This window comes from Arachis ipaensis, chromosome B2 (assembly GCF_059453495.1).
Source record: "Arachis ipaensis isolate K30076 ecotype BB chromosome B2, ASM5945349v1, whole genome shotgun sequence".
Lineage (NCBI taxonomy): Eukaryota > Viridiplantae > Streptophyta > Magnoliopsida > Fabales > Fabaceae > Arachis > Arachis ipaensis.
In genome coordinates, this window is record NC_142437.1 from 1950239 (window position 1) to 1968461 (window position 18223).

The following is an 18223-nucleotide window of genomic DNA, read 5'->3' on the forward strand; positions in this document are numbered from 1 at the left end:
TTATTAAAAAATTTAGAATCTATAATTTAGTGTTTAAGATTAAAAATTTATAATTTAAAATTTAAGATATAAATAACATAATTTTTAAAAAATTAATTGATATTAATTGAAAAAAGTCTTAAACTTTTACAAATAGTGAAATATGCAGCGAAAAAATGAACTTCTTTGATAAAATAAATTATATAAATAAAATAAAATAGGTTTAGGGCCCGTTAGGATATGTTTATAAGTGACTTTTTTTAACTTATGAAAAAGTGTAGTATTAATGTTTGGTATAATTTTCAAAACAAAATTGCAACTTTCTAAAAAGCTATTTTGGTGATTAAGAAGAAGTTAAAAAAAATGACTTCTCTCATAATAAAAAGCTTTTTATCACTTTTCTCTTAAAATAAATACTTTTAGAACTAAAAAACTAAACACAAAATAACTTATTTATAAGCTACTTTTAATATAAACATTTATTATTTAAGCTATTTCTTCAAAAATAACTTAATTAAGTTGTTTATCCAAACTGGCCTATATTACCAATTATCCTACGAAAATGTTTGATAACCAAAGAAAATCAGCCAAAAACAGTTAGAATTTGCCTTATTTAGCATTCATTAATTGTCGCGACAATTAATAAATACTAAATAAGACAAGTTTTGGCTGTTTTTTTTGTCTTCCTAACATTACTCTTATCCTAAATGAGATTTGGTTATATCTAATGTCTTTTGAATATAAATGGTGTTAGGAAATAACCGTTAGTAGCCAGGAGAAGTCATTGTTGCCTGCCAACGATTTATTAGGAATCACTAGCAAACGCATAAATGGTGTCTGCTCTATGGGTGGTAATGGGGCGAGTAAACACGATTTTTGTGCTCTTCGATTTCGTTTTGTCCTACAATAAATAATTCATATTAAATTCCTCCCATTTTTATTTGTAAGTAATAAAAAGTTAAATATTAAATTTTTTTTGTATACACCTGTCCCGCTACTCCTAAAATTATTAAAATTTAATAATAAAATTAAAATTTAAAATTTATACAACTATCATTATATATATAATATAAATTAAAATAAAATTTAAATATGATATAATATTATTAATTATTTTACTAATTATTATATATATAGAGGAGCGGATAAGGCGGGTTTAACTTAAACCTAACTTCACTTCGAGTGGGGTGAGTACTCACAAGTTCGAGTAGTGTTATCACCCCTAGTCTACTTGTTACTTTATCTTGGCATAATTTAGCTTGAAATTCGATTCAATAAATCCTATCTCTCTTGTTAGAAAATTATTAATTTTTTAATTTAATTATGGGCAATACATATATTAACTATAATCATAAATTAAATTATTTTATATTAAATAATTTATATAACAGTGATCTAATTTATTGTTACAGAGACAAATGTAGAGATAGGAATCGCCAAAAAACCTTTAGCAATAGCTTGCAAAGTAAAAAATTTTGCTCTATTTGATTCTCACCAATTTAAAATATCAAAATCATGTTCAGTTTGTGACACTGGTCTCTCTTCAAGACAATAATCCAACCCATTCTTTATATCAATAAATGCGATTCCTCACTTACACGCGCAACAAAGTCAGCTTGCCAAGATTCATGACTAAACTTTCTCCCCTTGAACCCAAAGGAATTGGTGGTGGCATATCTAATTAAGCCTCTCTCTCTCTCTCTCTCTCTCTCTCTCTCTCTCTCTCTCTCTCTCTCTCTCTCTCTCTCTCTCTCTCTCTCTCTCTCTCTCTCTCTCTCTCTGCATATTCTAAAACTAAATTTTGCGCTACCCTTTTTACTTGACCAATTATAACACATACTTCTGTCTGACCATATATTTTACGGAAAAAGAAATTTAATAAATACACATTGTACCTAGGATCTAAAAGAATTTCAATAGCCATAATGGTATTAATCACACTCTACTTTTTAAACTTAGCTATTATGCTAGTAGCCATCATTTCAATTACCTCATTTTCACGATTTTGCCCCTCCATCAAAGCCCGTGTAATCACACAAACTTTAGAAAAACAAAGATTTAATGTAGGATAAGTTGTTCCAAAGAATAATTCATTCACATAAAAAAACATCATCAATCTTTGAAAATTTTATCTGCCATATCCCAATTCTTATCACTAGATAAAGATTTATATTGAATCTTACGTAATGAAAATATTTTAACCACATCTCTATACATAATTGTAATTTCAAGCATAAAAAAGGTTGAATTCCACTTAGTTTTGCAATCAAGACAAATATTTTTTTATAGGGTATTTTAAGTTGCGTACATGTTTTCTTAAATTTTTTTCTCATTCTTAGGTATTGCAGTCCAATAATAAACATTATCCCTCACCCTTTTTATAGCATATGAAATAAGTTGTAACACATCTTTGACAATCAAATTTAATATATATGCACAACATCGAATGTAAAACAATCTACCACTCAAAATAAAATTTTTATGTGATATTTTAGTTAAAATATTCTTAATCATAATGTCAATAGTACTGTAATTATCAACAGTTAAAATGGATACATTCCTATCAAAATTCCAATCTATTAAACAATCTACGAGAACTTCTGAAAGTATCTCAGCCTTGTGGGAAGCATGCACATATATAAACCTACAATGACAATTTAGTATAAAAAAATATTAGAAGTATTCCAGTTATAAACATTTCACAAATTAAGATAACAAAATTAAATATTTAATATTATTACTTTACAAGACGGCTTTGCGATTTCTAAGAATCATCAATATAATAGGCCGTGATAGTCATATAACTTTTGTTTTGGTTGCTTGTTGTCCACATATTAATCGTAATTGCAATTCGACTTTTATTTCTTTCAAGAATATTCATTGTCTTCGATCTCTCATCATTGTAGAGCGCTAATATGCCATTTTTCAATGTGTTGCGAGTACTCACCTTAAAGAGAGGTTGCAAAGCATTGCAAAATCATCTAAAGCCAATGTGGTCCGCAATAGATAGCGGATACTCATTATGACAAACCATAACAGATAACTCTTTTCTTGCATTTTTTTTGTCAAATGTATATGCACCAACAACAGTTGTTTTTTCATTAGTTGTTAGAGTTATCTTCATCATACATTGCCTTATATCTCTAGTGGTGTGAATCTTGTACGTCTTGAAGTGATCACGCAAGTGCGAAGTTTTTTGTTTTGGGTCACCAAGTAGTTTTGCTTTGCAATAATTGCATTCAGCCTTTAATTTTTTCTTGATTTCTACAATCTTGATGAAGTGATTCCACATTTTGGAGGTTAACTTCCTCTTTTGAACACCACTTGTAAAATTTTTTATTCCTTTATTGGTAGTTGTCGTATCGGTTGGGGATTTTTATAGTTGAAATTGAGGAGACTCTTGAGTAGTTTGAACATTAGTGGCTATAGGTTCTTTCAATGGAATATTTTTTTTTAAGAGTATTATTCAATGCATCAAAAGAAGACATCCTATAAAATTATAGAACAATAAAACTAAAATCACATACACAGAACAATCCACAAAAAAATTATATACATCAAATCACAGAAATCACAAAAAAATATAAATAAAAAAAATGACAAAACTTAAATTACAGACATCATAAAAAACACCTAAATTATAGAAATCACATAAAATATAAATTAACAAATATAAGTTATAATTATAATTAACTTAACTTACAAAAATTATAACACAAACACATAAATTACATAAATCAGAATCAGAATCAGAAATTATAACATAAACACATAAAAATCATAAATCACAGAATAAAAAAATCCACAAAGAATCACATAAACCATAAAAATCAAAATAAAAAATATAAATTATAATTAACCTAACTCATAGAAATTATAACAAAATACATAAATTACATAAATCAGAATCAGAATCAGAAATTATAATACAAACACATAAAAATCATAAATCATAGAATTGGAAAATCCACAAAGAATCACATAAATAATAGAAATCAGAATCAGAAATATAAATTATAATTAACCTAACTTAAAAAAATCATAACACAAACACATAAATTACATAAATCAGAATTAGAATCATAAAAAATTATAACATAAACATATAAAAATTATAAATCACAAAATCAGAAAATCCACAAAGAATCACATAAATCATAGATGGGAGAAGAGTTCACAGATTAATTAATAAATGCTTCAAAATCAAAGTAAGTAAAAATTTCAGAGTTCACAGAAGTTGACTTACTAAAAAGAAGAGCAGCCGACAGTGAAGGTCGTCGAAGACGGAGAAGAGGCACAAAAGCTCCGATGCGAAGACCGGAAAAGATACGAAGACTGGAGAAGATGCTCTGATGCGAAGACCGGCGAAGACGGCGAAGATGGCGAACATTGGAAGATGATGAGGACTCAAGGGCGCGACGATTCACTGCTGTGGTGAGCGGTGACATCGAGAGTGAGAAGAGAGGAGAGGATCTTAGCGTTGGCGGTGAGGGACTGAGGGGATAGGAGGTGGTGGTCGGCAGTAGGTGATGGTGAATGGTAAGACCATGAGAGGAGAGGGTTTGGGAGTGATTTCAGTGAAGTGTGAAAGAGAAGAGTGTGAGTAACGGTTAGGGTTAACATTTCTCAAATCTCATATATATATATATACACACACATTTTAGTCTTTTTATATATATAAGAATTATATAAGTCCCCACGGAGTCTCCATCCCCGCTAAATAAACAGGTTCTCGCGAGTACAAAAAGCCCCCATATCCGTCCTCGACAGGTAAATTTCTGCGAGTACCCATTCTGCCGAGAGGTTTTATTGTCCTTATATCTATGATTGGATTATTGAGAAATGATTAATTCTGTAATATATAAAAGAATTATTGTGACTTGTTTGTTATTTCAATCTTTTGTTGTGGACTTGTGGATTCAATTTTGAGGTTAAACAAAGAAATTAATAATTGATGGTATGAATATTTATATGTAAAGATGTGTAGGATTAATAAGGACTCACAATATTATTGTGGCTTGCTATTTTATTACTTTTGTGTTATATATATAACAATTTGTTTTGTTACATAATAAAAAAATTAGTAACAATTTAAATTATTATACCTAACTATTTTATAAAGGTTTTGTTTTGAAATAAATTGATTGAATATTATGCTGTTAAAGTAGTTTTCTTTTGTGAAAATTGATTTATTTTAGAACATTAGGAATATGATAATATATATATCATTCATGCGAATATTTGTCGTTCCAAAGGAAGGTTTATATTTAGCAGAGTTATATATACATATAAATGGTATTTATATATTTGGATAAATGGTTAAAAATAAATCAATAATTATTATTTATGCAAATAGTAATAGGCCCAAAAAAAGATTATTGTTAGGCCAAATAATAAATATTGAACCTTGTATTTATTTTCTATTTAATTATGCAAGAGATCATTTGGTATTTAAATTCTGCCTTTGTTGGATGTCAAGACAATTTTGATTTATTACAGGTATATTCATATGTTCATTGAAAAAATATTAAAAAGATAATTATTACTCTTTTTACTAAAATATTTGAATATAAAATACTTTTTAAAGACATCCAATCAGGTGATTACAAACACCTGTCACAAATTATGGATATATATTTCAAAGATAGACAACTTGAATTATTTTATTTTGTGATAACATGTTAGTAGTATAATATTTCAAATTATTATTAAATAAGAGAGTTTAGAGTGTTTAAGTATATAATGAGCAAATTCACAAACTCCATAAATGTATGCATATTTAGTTAGTATGAAACAAACACATATAAGGTCTTTTATGTGGATATTATTCAAATGGGTGTCATATCATTTTATGATATATTGTTTCACTGGGAGTATATATTTGGATGCTCATATGGTTTAGAGACAAATTTACGAATATAAATACTTCTACAGAAATAAAGTATTTAATTTTGTTTTCACTCTAACTCATGATCTCATAAAATTTATTAAAGTTAGACCAATTTAAAATAAGCATACATGAGATCATTTTTGCATGTACTTTCTGAATTTTCTTATCCAAATTTGATCTATGCCATTGAGTATATTAGTATGGTGATCATCATGGTTTTGTCGCGACACTGATGTGATAAAATATATTAGACGAATTGGATTGTTAAAGTAATAAAAAAATAACATTCAGATGTACGCATAAAGTTTATGAGATGTGATTATCTTTTATATATATATATATAGTCCAAGTGGGATATTATTAGGAAATTATTAATTTCTTAATCTATTTATGAGCAATACATATATCAATTATAATCACAAATTAAGTTATTTTATATTAAATAATTTATATAACGGTAATCTCATTTATTGTCACATATACTAAATTAAATAAGTTATTATTATTTTTTATTTTCAATTATATGATAATAAAATAAGAAATTCTATTTTATTTGGATTTTAGGGTTTTAATGGGTTCCACATTTAAATATAAATAATAATTTTAGGATTTTAGTCTCCAATATATCAAAGTTGTCTCTGCAGTTTTTTATTTCATAAAAAGAATTGCGATTTAGTTCTATTAAGAATACAGAAAGTTTTGATTGAGTGAGATCGAAGAACTAAACTCTTCTAATCATACTCATGAATTTAGATATGCTTCTATATTCAAATATTTTTTTTAATGATTTAACATGAATAATCTTAAAACTAAAATATTTTAAAAATTTTCAATATGTCGGTCACGATTTAACTTATTATTGTGTATATCTAATTTTTTTAATAATTTTCATAAGGTTTAAAATTTGTAATATACTCATTACATCGTTACGTCTTGTAAAGAGTAGACCTAAAATTTTTTATAATTATAAGACATTTTTATAAGGTTTAAAAGTTTTATTATAGCCATCTTTTATAAGTATTGTAAATATTTTTATAAAATTTAAAAATTGTATTGTATTCATGAAATTTTGTAACGAGTATAACTAAATTTTTTTTATGAATAATGCTACACATTTAAATTTTTTAGTTAATTAAGTTTAATTAAATTGGTCTAATATAATAAAAATAAGTTATAGTTAATATTATTTCAAGTTTTATTATTTAATTTAGTTTGCCTTGATTTATAAAAAAATTTAAATACGTTATATTACTCATTTTTTATATAATCATTGTAGGTATTTTTATAAAGCTTAAAAAAATTTATTGTATTCGAATTACTCATTGCATCTTGCAAGTATAATTAAAATGACGAGTGCAACTAAAATTTTATTATTATTGTAAATATTTTTGTAAAATTTTAAAAAATTTTCTTATAAGTATTTTCTATATAATGAGTAAACAATTATAATTTATAAAAATACTTACAAATTTTGGTGTACTTAAGAGATAAGGTAAGAGTCGTTTAAGAAATTTTAAAAGTTAATTTTTTTTGAATTTTTAATTTATAAAAAGTAGTAATATTAATATTTGATATAATTTTTAAAATTAAATTGTAATATTTTAAAAAATTATTAAAATATTTATAGAAAAATTAAAAAAATAACTTTTTTTATAATAAAAAATTTTTTATCATAATTTTTTTAAAATAAACATTTTTAAAATAAAAAAATCAAACCATAATAATTTATTTATAAATTACTTTTAATATAAATATTTATTTATTTTTAAATTAATTACACTATTTATCTAAATTAGGCCTATATTAGCAATGCATTGAATCCAAACCTAAATGGCTGGACCTTTTAATAAATTATGATATAATGCATGCTAAGATAATCGTGGCAAGTTAGTATGACTTTGTGTGTTTGATAGTAATTTTTAATCAACTATTTATGCCTAACACGATTTAGCTCTGAAATTTCTTTTAATAAATAATTGTTGCTGTCTATAAAAGATATAGACGCAACCAAATCCCATTCAAAATAACAGGCTAATATTAATTAAATTCACTTTATTTTATTTTTGCAGGATAAAGTATTAAATTTTTTTTTTTACCAAAGATATGAATACTCGAACCCGCAACCTCTTAAATAAGTATGAAGAGATTATGTCATTTGAGTTATTACTCATTGGCGATAAAGTATTAAATTTATTCTTTATGTTTAGATGTAATTTTATTTTAGTCTTTAAATTTTAAAGTGTCTTATTTAAATCTAAAAAAAATTTATTTAGTTTTAATATAGTTCTACTACGAGATCAAAGTTAAATAATTAACAAAATATTCTACATGACAACAGTACAAAAATAAAATTGTTAATCTGAAAAATAACTACAAACTCCAAAGAAACAAAATTAACTATAAATAAAATATAAAATTTTATATTTTTGTTTTTTTGCGTGTTATTTTCAGAATTTTTTTTCTATTTTTAGAAATAAATAAAAGACAACATAAGTTCTTCCCCTGTAAAGAGCTCGCACTAATAACCACGATACATTCTTATCCTTCATAATACGTCAAAAAATTAGCTAGTAACCATATCTATATATAAGGGTAGCAAGCGGGCAACTCCGCCCCGCCCGCCAGAAATCTGTTTTTTGGCGGGCTGATCTGCTCCACCCCACTTAGTAAGAGTCTTAGAATTTCACTCCATCCCATCTAACTGTGGGCTGGCAGGCTAAACCTGTCAACGCTCTTTTTTTTTTACTATTAATTACTAAATAATATATATAATTTCACAATCATATTAGTAAATTTATAATTTTTAAAGGCATAAAAAATTATATTTTTTATATTCATAAACATTAAAATCTTTGTAATTATAAATATTTAATAAATATAATTATAAACCAAGTTTTCATCCAAAACATAAGTATAAATATTCTCTCCAAAACAAAATAAATAAAATTTAAAACATAATTATAAATATTGTCTCTAAAGTAACATAAACATAATTCAAACCACTCAATTTTTATCTTCATACTCTTGTAAGTTAGGTTGGGAGAAGTTAGATTTTGGCAAAAGAATTGTAAAAATACCCCCTCACTAAAAAAATACTAGCCCAGCGGAAAAGCTCGCCCCGCCCCGCCAAAACCCGCAGTTTAAGCAGTGATAGTTAAGCGGATTTTTACTATTTGTCGGTCCCAATTTTCCAATCCGACCTGTCTTTATTGGCGAGTTACGTGGGCCAACACAGCGAATTTAAGACCAACAATGGCAATGTACGGAAGGAAACCATAGAAGGAAAATAGGATTAGTAGTAAAGAGGATGAGTTATAAAATTAATAATATAAAATATTTAAATAAAAAATATTATATAAAATTATTGATAAAAATACTTAAAAATCAAATCACGTTTAAAAAATTATTAAAAATAGTAATTACCAATTTAAAAAGCTAATTTTTCAACTGAGTTAAGTAATCAACTAATAATGTTATTTTATTTTATTTTAATATTTATATTTTAGTTCTATCTAATAAAAATGTAATCTATTTGAACTTATTAAAATAGTTGATAATTTAGATATATAAAACTTTAATTTATGTACTAAAAATTAATCAAAATACGATGATGTTACGTGTATAAACAAAAAATAGTTACTTACATAAAATTTATATTAGACATAAAATAACACAAATATTTATACATAAATATATAATAATTATATATTTTAATAAAAATAATTTTTGGTGTTATATAAATAACTACAACTCTTAAAATTTCTATAAATTTATAATGTATATTTTTATGTGATTAATTTTTTTATTATTTTACAAAATACTTTTTTATTTATCTTTATAATTATGTATTTAAAATTATTTTATAATATTTATTAAACACTACTATCATTTATTTAAGTCTGCACGCAAGGGTCTTATTCTTGTTATTATAATTAATTAATTACAGAACATCAAAGTCACGCCACTGCCATAACAAGTTCCTGCTGTTACCCTGCTACTGCAACCCACACAGCCAATTAGGGGTGACACTATGTACCCTACTCGCAGGTATTCAATCCGATTCTACTCGATCGGATAGGGTTGCCAATCTGATCTACAGCGAGTCGGGTAGGGTACGGGTAGAGTTTTCGTGCGGGTCGGGTAGGGTGTAGATTGAGCCTCAACCCTACCCGACCAACTCGCACTCTATATATGTTTATATTATATACTTATATAAAAATATGTTTTAAGTGGATGTTGAACTAAAAACCTCTCACTAAATGCAAAAAATCCTTAACCACTAAAATAAAATCATTAATTAATAATTTAATATCTTTTTTTTTATATAAAAATTAGTTCTATTTTAAATTATCATCAAATTATATAATAATGTTGTATATTTTTTGTAACCCACGGATAGGGTCGGGTACCCGCAGGTTAAGAGCGAATAGGGTTAGAGTTGGGATATTCTCAACCCGCGAGTAGAATAGAGTTAAATTTATATAAAAATCTCAACCCACAGATAGAGTTAGAGTTGAATCCAAACCCTACCCTATCCTACCCATTCTCACTCCTACAGCCAATTAATAGAATGCCACAATAAGACTTTCATCATGAAGAAGCAACTTTGCTTCATTAATTATTTTAAGAAAAAAATAATTAATTATTTTATTTCTTATTGAAAAACTAATTTCGAACTATCTAATTAATTTTTTATTAAATGGTTATAAAAAGTAAACTTTTTTAGAGAAATGACTGAAATTAATGTTCAAGAAAAATTATTATAGATTTTAGTTTTCAATATCCACAAAAATTTGTTTATCTATTGTAATTTTCAAAAAATGCTTAAAAAGTTTTATAATTTTATTAAATATAAGTGGAAATTGATTTATCAACTTTTTATTTTTTAATTTTTGACTAAGAGTGAGGACCATGGTTATCTAGACTTTATAATTAGGAACCAAATAAACTAACTTAAACTTAACAATAATAGTTAAAACTCGCCTTCCTTCCGGATGAATGAATTTAATTTAGTAGGTATGAAACTTAAAAATTCTTTTCCCATGCCTAACATAGATTGCTAACTCCGCAACATCATATTAGTTCACAGAAAGGATTAATGGTGTTTCACATAAACTTATAAATGTGATTTACCAATGAACATATAGCTTAACTTACAAGCTAAGGAATTGTACCTACACAACTAATTAATTATTTTAAGTTCAAATTCTAGCTGCTGACATGTTAAAATTATAAAGAAAGCATTTTACTAGTAAGTTATGGTAATATTAGGGGTTAAGTATGATTTCAGTTTTAATATAGAGTAAAAATTTTATTTTACTTTTTGGTTTTTTTTTTGTTACAAAATTATCTCAAAAGTTTAACTTAATTTTAAAATTATTTTTTATCAAATTTTTTATTTTTATTATTAAATTACCCCTAATTAAAAAATATATAAAAAATAAAAAGAAAACGAAAAAATGAGAAAGGAAGGTCGTGCTTTGGGAGGGGGTGTTGTTTGGGGAAGAGGGGAAAGGAGGAAGAGGAAAGGAAAGGTGGAGAATCTCCACACTGCTGCCACTGTTTCTATTCGCCACCGCTGCTTTCTCATCGCTGCTCCTTTCTTTCTTAGCACACACTCACACTAACGACAAGAGAGGAGAGAGCAGAGAGAGAGAGAAAGAGAAAAGAGAAACGGATCGGTTCTCATTGCCACATCCCTGCTCTCGTTGTGATTTGCAGCCCGCCATCATTGCATCGCCGTTCTCATTGCAATTCGCGATGTCACCACCACTGCCGCAGTACTTTTCACGCGATCCACCACCACCACCGCAACTCTTCTCCCCTCATGATTCGCAGTTAACCGCCGCAGTCCCTCCTTCCCCACCACCGCCTCGAGGTCCTTGCAGTACTGTTTCAATTTTTATTCATTTTTTCTTTAATTTTTCAAATTTAAAGGAAGGTGTTTTGTTTCTATCTGTTTATTCCATTGTTGTTGTTGTTGATGATGCTTTTGGTTGCTTCTATTTATTCCTTTTATTCTATTGTTGTTGTTGATACTTCTGGTTACTTTTGCTTCTATCTGCTTCTGTTTTTACTTCTGCTTCTGGTTCTATTTTTGTTTCTGCTTCTGGTTCTATTTTTGTTGTTGTTCTGATTCCATTATCCATTGTTATTGTTGTTGTTGTTGTTGTTGTTTTTTTTTTTTTTTTTTTTTAGTTGTTATTTTTTTTATTGTTGTTATTCTGCTTCTGCTTTCTGCTTCTACCTGCTTCTGTTTCTACGTTTGGTTGTGTCTCTGCGCTTCTGCTTTTGGTTGATTTTGGGGAAGAAAAGGGGAGGAGTATTTTTGTCTGAAGAACGATTTTAAAACTAAGTTAAACCTTCGTGACCATTTTGTAGCAAAAAAAAAATGATGGAAACGAAATAAATTTTTGGCCTCTATATTAAGGATCAAAATCGTACTTAACCCTAATATTAGAAACACAATAACCTAAAATGATCTTATTAATTTAATATTTATAATTTTATATATATAATTAAGAGAAAATACAAAAGGGGGCAAGTAGTCCTCCCTGGCATTTTCAGCAACCATATATTCATAGAAAATATTTGTTTAAAAAATAAAAAATATTATGTAATTTAAATATTTTATATGTAATTTTTTTAATATATAATAAATTAAATTTCAATTATTTTATTTATTAATATTTTTATTTAACTAATTTAATATTATATACTCAAATCAATATTTTTTAAATTAGTTTTTATATACTCATTTTTATAATATTTTTAAAAAAGTTGTTTATTTTTTTATAATATTAAAATATTAACATATTTAATATTCATATTATAATATAAAAATTAATAATGACTTATATTTTATATTTTAATAATTATATTATGCACTTTAAATATTTTTTTTATAAAATATATTATTTTTTATAATTTTATATGTTCATAAACCCTTTTTTTAAATCCAATAACTTCAGATCATGTGTCAATTACTTTTATATAGCAAAAGATATAATACAAAAAAAATAAATAAAAGATTTATATATGGTAGCGTTTGTTTTGAGGTATTGAGATCGAGAGTGAGAGATTGAGACTCAATATCATGTTTGTTGGTTCAGAAACTGATACTAAAATTTCTGTCTCTATTTCTAAAATTTCAGTATTTCAGTACCTCTAAAAAGTGGGGACATAGAGAACTAAAATTTTTAGAGATAGAGACTGAAACTTTAATAACATTTTATACTTAAAATACCCTCATTTCAATTAATTAATTCCAATTTTATTCTTTGTGAAAATTAAATTAGAGTTTCATTCTTGTTTCAATTTTTGTCTCCCACTTTACACCAAACAGAGTACTGAGATTTATTTCAATCTCTGTCTCTTAGTCTCTGTCTTTCAGTCTCAGTCTTTCCGTCTCTGTCTCTCCACCAAACATTAAGTTCAACACTTTTATATTAAAATTTTTGGATCCACATACTCTTGTATATAATATTCATAATTACATATTTATTATATAAGTTTGAACGTATAATTTAGTATTGATTTTTTTATTATCTTCTAATATTTTTAAATAAGTTAATACTCTATCTAACCTAAATATATTATCTATCTAGCAAAATTCTTGGTTTTAATAAGAGAACACGTATACTAATTAGTTCTTATAGTGTCAATATAAAAAACTTAATAAAAGAGAGATGACATATATGTTCTAATGTATATTATGCTGTGTTTGTTTGATGAGACACATACATTAATATATAGACACGGTGGTACATGTTCATCGTTTATTTGCTGAGATACGGATTTTTCAAGGACACGGTGACACAAACATACATAAAATATATGTATTTGATGTTTTTCAAAAAAGATGAGACACGGATATACATTGATGAGACACAAATATTTACTCTTTTATCCTTAGTAATTTACTCTTGTCCTTATTCCATTGGTGATAATATAAGGGTAAAATTGATATTTAGTTTATACTGTGTGTTTTGTCTAGTATCACCAAACACAATAAAAAAATTTGTGTATCTTTGTGTATATATCTCTTTGTGTATTTGTGTCTGTGTCCATGTATTTAAAAAATAATAAACAAAGACAATCTTATTAGTTACGAAAATATTTGATAGCAAAAAAAAATTAATAAAAAACAGTCATAATTTGCCTTATTTAGCGTTCATTAATTGTTGCAAGTTGCGACAATTAATGAATCTTAAATAAGATAAATTTTGACCCTTTTTTTTTGTCTTGGCATTTCCGATTAATTAATATATGATGACCGGATCATAAATTCCACTAGAAAGTAAAGAGTTCTAATACTATATATATAGAGACATATCAACCAGATTAAAATGTACAACTACAAATCAATCTCTTCATAAACTATATAGAGCTCATTATTTTAGCTAAAAATGGAAAAAATTCAAGTTGAAATCATTTCTAGAGAAAACATTAGACCTTCTTCTCCCACACTCTCTCACCTAAGAACCTTTAAACACACCCTTTTAGATCAACTTATTCCCTTTCCTCATGCAGCAGCCACCCTATTCTACACCTCACAAAATCTATGTGAATTCCCAAAGAGATTAGAGTTGCTTAAACAATCATTATCTGAAACACTAACACAATTCTACCCTCTTGCTGGAAGGATCAAAGATGATTTGTCCATTGATTGCAATGATGAAGGTGCTAACTTTGTAGTAGCCAAAGTGAATTGTCCTATTACAAAGTTTCTAGAGAAGCCTGATTTGAAATCATTGAATGAGCTTCTTGCAACTACTCCATACTCTGAAGAACCAATGATAGGAGCTCATGTGACTAACATTCAAGTCAATGTCTTTGATTGTGGTGGAATTGCAATTGGATTTTGCGTTTCTCATAGGATCTTTGATGCTAATTCATTGAACACCTTCACTAAGGTGTGGATAGAAAGAGCCACCAGCTGCAACCGAAATTCAAAACCTTTGACAGAACCCAACTTTGCTATAAGTTCTCTGTTCCCAACAAGTACTTTACATTTCAGAGACTTCTCAAAGAAAATCTGGGGTTCCTTTTTGAAGGAAGAAAAATGGGTCACAAGAAGGATTGTGTTCAAAAATTCAACTATTGCCACCCTCAAGGCTCAAATAATGGCAAAATCTTCATCTGATTCATTGAAGAATCATCTTAACACTCCTACACGTGTTCAGATAGTTTATGCATTGTTGTGGAAGTGTTTCATGGCTGCATCAAAGGCTCAATTTGGAACTCAAAGGCCTTCTATGGTGATTAACACGGTGAATCTTCGTCGAAGAATGGAAAAATCTCTACGTCCTGAGAATGCTATAGGAAATTTTGTGTGGTTGACAACTTTAGAACACATGAGTAGTGAGCATGAGTTGAGTTTGGATGAGTTGGTGAGTAAATTAAAGAAGTCAAATGAAGAAATTGATAAGGATTTTGTTGCAAGATTGCAAAGTGAAGAAGAAGGGAGTTCAATAATGGAAAATGCTCTTAGGAGAATTAGTGGTGAAACATGGTCTAATAATAATGAGGGTGATGATGAGGCATTAGAAACCTTATGGTTTAATAGTTGGTGTAATTTTGAAGGTTATGATGCTGATTTTGGATGGGGAAAACCTATGTGGCTGAGTAGTGTTGGTGTAAAAGATAATTCAATGTTAGCCAATAAGATAATTTTGGTTGATACTAAGTTCAAAGATGGTATAGAAGCTTGGACTACCTTGGATGAGGAGAAAATGAAGCATTTGGTTTCAAGCACTGAATTACTCACTTATGCAACTGTTGATCCAAGTCCTTTAGCAGTGGCTAGCTCAAAATTATAGGCTTGAATTGATTCATTCTCTTCTTTAATTATCATTAGCCACTAAATAAATTGTGGAACCTATATATATATATATGGTAGGACTACCACATCTTATTCATAATAATGGAAGAGAATGAATTGACTAAGTAATATAAAAAAAAAGCACGTATGTACTAAAGAGAAATTATTATAGTGTGTTTTATGTTTTAGTCAAAACTTCTTGTAATTCTCACAATAAAGTGGGGTAATGGTTATTAAGCTCCGTATATTATAAATGAGAAAGTACTGGGAGACAATGATATTACTGTACAATGTGTAAAATGAGAATAAAAAAGAGATTAAAATAATATGATAATGGGTTATGCTAGGTAATCAATGATCTTTTTGAACAATATGAACAATCATCAATCAAATAAAAATACATTACACTTCTAAATTACCCACCTAAATCTTAATATTAGAATCACCATCGGCACACCTAAAAAAAATGAACATCCGATATATCCATTGTTCACATTGTTTAATATTTTCATTGTTTACCTATACTTTTTCTATGATAATTAATTTAATTAATTTTTACTAATTATTCATTTTGAATTCAAATATTAGGATTAGTTTTTCTTTTTCAACATTAACCCTAATTCTAATTTTCTTTCAGCACCGTTCTTCTTCTTCTTTTCTCTCAGTGCCGGCGTTCCTTGGTAGTGTTTTAAGTAGTGTTTTGGTTGGTTTTTAAGTTCTTAGTACTTTGAATGTTTTGAGATTTTGAATTTTTTTCCCCTTAAATTGATGTTAAAGAAAGAGTAAATATAAGAAGTGTGTGTTAATGCAATTAAGAAAAGAGGTTAATAACATGTCCTATAGATATTAGTTAAAAGAGCTTGTAATTTCCATGGAATGAAATATAATGTGTAAATTGATATGTACATGTTTCATGCAAATGAACTTATTATATTCAACTACAAAATTACACTATTATTATCACTACCATTTACACTACCTTACCACTACGTAAGTACGAAAAAGATAGGTGTCCAAGTTTTTTCAATCAAGTTTAATTTTAATTAAGTGATTAATAATATAGAAGTTTACTCTCTAATAACCAGTTTAATTAAAACTTGACAACATACATATGATTTGTACATGTATACGTAGAAGGATTCGGCTACATGAGGCTGAGTTGGACTATTCTCATGTTTGTATTATAACTCTTCAAACAAATTAAAGTTGTATATTCTTTTAGAGAGTGAGATATCCAATACAAGTAGAAGCCTATTGTCTTTAGGGTTGTCATCCTTCATATTTCATAGTAATAGTGATTATTAAAAAGAAATTATCAGAGTCCCTTACTAATAGCATATATAGAAGTTGCCTCAGTCACCAAGAGAAATAAATTCTAGAAAACCATACTGTTACCTTGCTGACACAAAAGTTGAAATAGTTGAAATTTTGTTGCTTCTTTCCTAGAGTTAAAATCACAAAATTGTGAGTATTTTAGAGGAAGAAAAATGCTCTGGAGTCCTACTCTTAATCAATAACGAAATCTGTATTAAACTACTCTTCTATCTTAGCCTATGACAATAATAAAGAAGTTTTGTGATCCACAAATTCACAGAATACATAAATTCAATTACAATTTTATCATGGTATCAGAACCTTGGTATCCTCCTTGAAGAGCATACATAAGCTATCATCTTTCCGATGAGAAATCACCCCATTGAAAGATAGAAGAGTAGTTTAATACTGTGCTTGATAACCAGCCACTTGTAACAGTTCAAATACTGAGTAATAACTAATATAAGGATTTTGCTATCGTGTGTCCAAAGACATAGATTAAATATACTATACAAAAAATAATTTAATGTTATTTATTGTAAAAATATTTTTTTTTTTGTACGTTTTCAATGCATAAAATTAAAATAATAAATAACATGAAAACATTTTCTTATAACCGACATGGATATGAAACAAACGCAGTGTAAGCTAATAAATTAGGAGTAATAGAAGGTTCATTTTAATCTGGTTAAAAGAGAGGATAATGAAGTAACTGACCTGCTTGCAAAGTGAGAAACTACAGATGATGCTGAATTTGTAGAATGGTTGGATCTTTAGCAGGAGTTGCATGATATCCTTCAACAAGACCGTGTAGTGCTTCTTTGATTTTTCTTTTGTTTTTTTGCGCCTTGTGGTGTGTTCTAATTTGATTTTTAGACAAAAAAAAAAAGTTAGGAGCACCACACAATCAAAAAGAGAATACATCGAATGAATAATGAAGCTGAATTATCAGAGCATCTCTTCATCAACAGGGGAAGTTGGATGAATTTTTGTGGTATCGTCCTTACACTATGAATCACTAGATATTAATAAACATACACTAGTATATTCATTAATCTACCTTTTATATATTAAATATAAATAATAATAAAAGGGCATATGAAAATAGTAAAATAGTAAAGGTTTTATACATTTGGTAAGGAATTTTAGATTTAAAATCTTAAAAATGATAAATTTATTTTTACGATAAGTTTGACTAAATTATTACATAATGATTT

At 27.3% G+C, this 18223-nt stretch overlaps 1 pseudogene; it reads left to right on the forward strand.

Annotated features, from left to right (window-relative positions):
- Window positions 1–14212: 14212 nt before the first annotated feature.
- On the forward strand, window positions 14213–15846 carry LOC107626539 (epi-neemfruitin B 7-O-acetyltransferse L7AT pseudogene; annotated as a pseudogene).
- Window positions 15847–18223: the final 2377 nt, after the last annotated feature.